This window comes from Triticum dicoccoides, chromosome 7B (assembly GCF_002162155.2).
Source record: "Triticum dicoccoides isolate Atlit2015 ecotype Zavitan chromosome 7B, WEW_v2.0, whole genome shotgun sequence".
Classification (NCBI taxonomy): Eukaryota; Viridiplantae; Streptophyta; class Magnoliopsida; order Poales; family Poaceae; genus Triticum; species Triticum dicoccoides.
Window position 1 is genome coordinate 109,692,468 of NC_041393.1, and position 6,000 is coordinate 109,698,467.

Consider the following 6,000-nt stretch of genomic DNA (forward strand, 5'->3'; position numbering starts at 1 on the left):
CGCGCGTCCACGAGGAATACCGACCTGAACCCCTCTCTTCGCAGCAGAGGGAAGAACTTCGTCGCCCCAACATTGATGCACTCCACACGCCCATCGTTGGAGAAACTCCCGAGGCTTGGGCCTTGGAGGAGGTGCGCCTAGCTAATTTGGCTGAGTGCACTCGACTGGATAACCTTCAGCATGCTCTCGACAAGCGCGCTCAAGAGCGGATCCATGAGTCCAGTCGACGACAACTTTTTCCGCCTCCACCTAAGGTATATACCGCACTCTGATTTAGAATCTCACAGCTGCAGCCCGAATAGCAGAATCGATCCAACCTTCCCAGTCAGAAGCTGACAGAGGGTTGATGCAGATCCAGGCCTTGCTCCGGGCAGCAGGAGAGCAGAACACAACAGTATCTCAGTCGCGGAATAGGATTCACAGCAGGGCCATGGGCAGTATGATCATCCACTCGACCGCGACAATCGTTGTTGAGGACCCACACCTCCTTCGGGGAGTGCATCGTATGTGCCTCGGTGGAACAATGACAGGCTTCGTCACAATGGTGAGTGCGGAGCTTCAGTCGACCCAAGGGAACCGTGCTTCGACGTGAGGTCTATCCTTGTTTAAGGCCTGGTCGACCGGAACAGAGCACATAGAGAAGATCCTGGTAGAGATCGTCCAAGTGGCAGCAGAGTGCATGTTTCCGGTCCCGAGTGTTTTAGCAGGGCCATCAGGGCAGCGGTGATTCCTCCCAACTTCAGGTTGGCGTCCGGGGTCAGTAAGTTCAGCGATGAATCCAAGCCTGAAACTTGGGTTGAAGATTACCGAGTGGCTGTACAGATTGGCGGTGGAAACGATGAAGTTGCGATGAAACATCTCCCTTTGATGTTGGAAGGGTCAGCCTGAGCGTGGTTGAGTCAATTGGCTCCGAGCAGTATATACAGTTGGGAAGAACTGGCTCGAGTGTTCGTCAGAACTTTCGAAGGCACTTGCAAACGACCAGCGGGATTGACCGAGTTGCAGCATTGTGTGCAGAAGCCGAGTGAGACCTTGAGAGATTTTATCCAGAGGTGGTCCACTTTGCATCACACCGTCGAAAATATTTCATAGCATCCGGCAGTGTGTGCTTTCAAGGAAGGCGTCAAATACAGAGAGTTGGTCTTGAAATTCGGTCGGACTGGGGATATGACTCTGGATCGGATGATGGAGATAGCAACCCTGTACGCTAACAGAGGAGAAGAGGATCGACTCCATAGCGGGAAGAGCAAACCAGTCGGCCAAGAGGCTGGTGGAGGTAACTCCAGTTGGAAATAGAAGCGTAAGGCCGAACCAGCGACACCTGGAGAGATTGCAGCAGTGACTCAAGGAAAGTTTAAGGGAAAACCTAAGGGTCCCTGGCCCCCTAAGAAGGTAAAGGATCAAGCAGGGAATGACGTGCTAATTTTCCATGTCACATCCACACGAAGAAAGATGAAGAAGGTAATCTGATTTACCCGAAGCATACGACTCGACAATGTCGACTCCTAATCCAGCAGTTCCGAGAGAAACATCCCAATGAGAAGGAGAAAGAGTCGGACAAAGATGAGGATGAATAGGAAGATGATGGTTATCCCAAAGTCAATTCCACTCTGATGATTTTTGCTGCTGTTGAAAGCAAGAGTCGATTGAAGGTCATCAACAGAGAAGTGAATATGGTCGCTCCTGCGACGACGACCACATACCTGAGATGGTCTGAGACATCCATCACGTTCGACCAGTCTGACCATCCTGCTTGTGTAGCCACCCCTGGGAGGCAAGCATTGGTGGTCGACCCCGTGGTTGGGGGCACTCGACTGACTAAAGTACTGATGGACGGTGGCAGTGGTTTGAACATCCTTTACGCGGAAACCTTGAAGGGGATGGGCATTCCGATGTCCAAACTTAGCGAGAGCAACATGAGTTTTCATGGTGTTATCCCTGGAAAGAAAGCCGAATCACTCGGCCAGATCGCCCTTGACGTGGTTTTCGGTGATTCCATGCATTACCGTAAGGAGAAGTTGACATTTGAAGTTGTGGATTTCCAGAGTGCCTATCATGCCATTCTGGGTAGGCCAACCTATGCATGTTTTATGGCTCGACCATGTTATGTGTATCTCAAGCTGAAGATGCCTGGCCCCAAAGGTGTGATCACGGTTACTAGCAATCGGCAGAAGGCTGAGGAATGTTTCCAGAAAGGTTCCAAAATCGCCGATGCACAGATGGCAGCAGTTGAATTCCAAGAATATCAGAAGAATGCAGATCGAGTGACTTGTTCCGAGCCAAGAAGCCTGCCACAGATTCCGCATTTCAGTCGACTGGTGAAACAAAGCCGGTTCATATTCACCCGACAGATCCCAATGCCGCACCGACTCATATATCAACAACACTCGACAGCAAATAGGAAGAAGCGCTCGTACAGTTCCTCCGTGAGAACTGGGACATCTTTGCATGGAAACCTTCTGACATGCCAGGTGTACCCAAGGGACTGGCCAAGCACCGTTTGCGTGTCGACCCCAAGGTAAAACCCGTCAAAGAGCACCTTCGGCGGTCCGCCGCACAGAAGAGGAAAGCAATTGGCGAGGAAGTGGCTCGACTGTTGGCAGCAGAGTTCATCCGTGAAATCTACCACTCCGAGTGGTTAGCCAATGTAGTCATGGTCCCTAAGAAGGATGATTGACTTCTTATGCGCGTTGATTTCAAGCATATCAATTGGGCCTGCCCGGAAGATCACTTCCCTCTCCCTCGCATCGATCAGATTGTTGACTCGACTGCGAGGTGCGAGCGCTTGTATTTCTTAGATGCGTATTCCGGATATCATCAAATCCGACTGTATGGTCCTGATGAAATAAAAACAGCCTTCATCAGCCCATTCGGGTGTTTTTGCTATGTCACCATGCCTTTTGGTTTGAAAAATGCCGGAGCCACATGCATGAGAATGATTCAGAAGTGCCTGCTCACTCAAATCAGTCTGAATGTGGAAGCATACATGGATGACATTGTGGTCAAATCTCGCAAAGGTTCCGACCTATTGACTGACCTTGCAGAAACCTTTGACAACCTGAGAAGGTACGATATCAAGCTCTATCCGTCAAAGTGCACATTCGGAGTTCCAGGAGGAAAGTTACTCGGTTTTCTTGTTTCCGAACGAGGGATCGACGCCAATCTAGAAAAAGTTGATACCATCCTCTGAATGAAACGCCCCGTGCGAGTGCATGATGTTTAGAAGCTGACTGGTTGTTTGGCCGCCCAGAGTCGATTCATTTCTCATCTCGGTGAAAAGGCCTTGCCTCTTTACCGACTGATGAAGAAATCTGATAAGTTCGAGTGGACTGAAGAAGCTGATGCATGGTTTGCAGAGCTCAAAGCCCTGCTTTCCACCCAGCCGGTGCTTGCTGTGTCAATCAGCAAAGAGCCTTTACTGCTTTACATTGCAGCCACTGGACAAGTTGTCAGTACAGTACTCACGGTCGAGTGAGAAGAGGAAGGAAAAACTTACAAGGTTCAACGCCCAGTTTATTATCTCTCTGAAATTTTGACTCCATCCAAGAAATGATATCCACATTATCAGAAGCTTGTCTATGGAATATACATGACCATGAAGAAGGTTGCGCATTATTTCTCTGACCACTCTATTACAGTCATCAGCGACGCGCCACTATCTGAAATTCTGAATAACATAGATGCAACTGGTCGAGTGGTAAAATGGGCGATTGAACTCCTTCCATTGGATATCAAGTTTGAGGCAAAGAAGGCTATCAAGTCCCAAGCAATCACAGATTTCCTTGCCGAGTGGATTGAGCAGCAATTGCCGACCCAGATTCACTTGGAGCATTAGACTATGTTCTTTGATGGTTCCAAGATGCTGAATGGTTCAGGTGCTGGGGTTGTATTGGTATCCCCCCATGGAGACAAGCTTAGTTATGTTCTCCAGATTCATTTTGATTCCTGCAATAATGAAGCCAAATATGAAGCACTTTTATACGGGTTGCGTATTCCCATTTCACTCGGCGTCCGTCGCCTTATGGTCTACGGCGACTCAGATTTGGTGGTTAATCAAGTGATGAAGGAATGGGATGTCAGGAGCCCAGCCATGACTGGTTATTGCAATGCAGTAAGAAAGCTGGAAAAGAAGTTTGAAGGTTTAGAGCTTCACCATATACCCCGACTGAAAAATCAAGCTGCAGATGAGTTGGCAAAGATATGCTCAAAGAGAGAGGCCATTCCCCGAAATGTGTTTTTGGAACATATTCATTCACCTTCAGTTCAGTAAGATCCTTTCACCGAAGAATCACCACAGCCCAAGAGTGCCACAGATCCGACTGAAGTCGAAATCCCAGCCGTGGTCGACTTAGTCATGGAGGTTTTGGTCATCACTCCCGACTGGACAGTGTTGTACATTGCATACATTCTTAGGAATGAACTTCCAGAAGATGAAGAAGAGGCTCGATAGATCGTCCGACGGTCTAAAGCCTTTACCGTGATAAAAGGTCAGTTGTTCAGACAAAGTGTAACTGGGGTCTTCCAGAAGTGCATCATGCCAGAAGAAGGCCGAATGATCCTCAATGATATTCACTCGGGGACCTGTGGTCACCATGCGTCCTCTCGGACCATCGTGTCCAAAGCATACCGAGCTGGGTTTTACTGGCTGCATGCCAACGAGATGGCAAAAGAAATAGTGGACAGATGTGAAGGTTGTCAGTTTTACTCCAACATGTCCCATAAACCTACATCAGCTCTGAAGACTATTCCACTCGTCTGGCCTTTTGCTGTTTGGGGATTGGACATGGTTGGACCTCTGAGGACCGGCAGGAGCGGATTTACCCATGTGCTAGTAGTAGTCGACAAGTTTACCAAGTGGATCGAAGCCAAGCCCATTAAAAACCTTGAAGCAAGTACTGCTGTGAGTTTCATCAGAGAATTGATATTTAGGTATGGCGTACCGCATAGCATCATCACTGACAACGGATCAAACTTCAACTCTGATGAATTCAGAGCCTTCTGCGCTTCCCAAGGCACGAGGGTCAATTACGATTCGGTCACCCATCCTCAGTCAAATGGACAGGCCAAGCGAGCAAATAGATTGATTCTCAAAGGACTGAAACCCCAGTTGATGCGTGACCTCAAGCACGCAGCAGGAGCTTGGGTCGATGAGCTCCCATCAGTGCTTTGGGGGCTGAGAACAACTCCCAATTGGTCGACTCGACGAACTCCATTCTTCTTAGTCTATGGGGCCGAAGCCGTATTGCCGAGTGATTAACTCCACAAACGCTCCCCGAGTCGAACTCTTCTCAGAAGAGGAAGCAGAGCAAGCTCGACAAGATGCAGTCGACCTTTTGGAGGAAGAAAGAGAGATGGCCTTGATCCGGTTGACCATTTATCAACAAGACTTGCGTTGATTCCATGCCAGGAACGTAAGGGGTCGAGCGTTTCAGGAAGGGGACTTGGTTCTCCGAGTGGACCTGCAGAAGCCACACAAGCTCGCCCCAGCTTGGGAAGGCCCTTTTGTCGTCACCAAGGTGCTCCCCAATGGAGCATATCGTCTCTTCAACGTCGAGCACAACAAAGATGAACCATGCGCCTAGAATGCAGAACTGCTCCGCCCATTTTACTCTTAAGTATTTAGACTGATGAGATGTAATAAGAATTACCTCTTAGTTTGATTATCAAAAGACATAATTTTGCAGTCTTCCGAATGATTGTTGTTTATTTCTTTCGTACGTGTCGCCTTAGCCGTTAATCTGTTTCGCCTAAGATGAAGTGATAAAAATCCTACTGAGTGGTGAGTCCGCCTCTCACTCGGGGGCTTAGCTGCAGTCCAGTACTCGCCTAAGTGATAAAAATCCTACAGTGTGGTGAGTCTGCCTCTCACTCAGAGGCTTACCTGTAGTCCAGTACTCGCCTAAGTGATAAAAATCCTACCGAGTGGTGAGTCCGCCTCTCACTCGGGGGCTTAGCTGCAGTCCAGTACTTGCCTAAGTTATAAAAATCCTACCGCGTGGT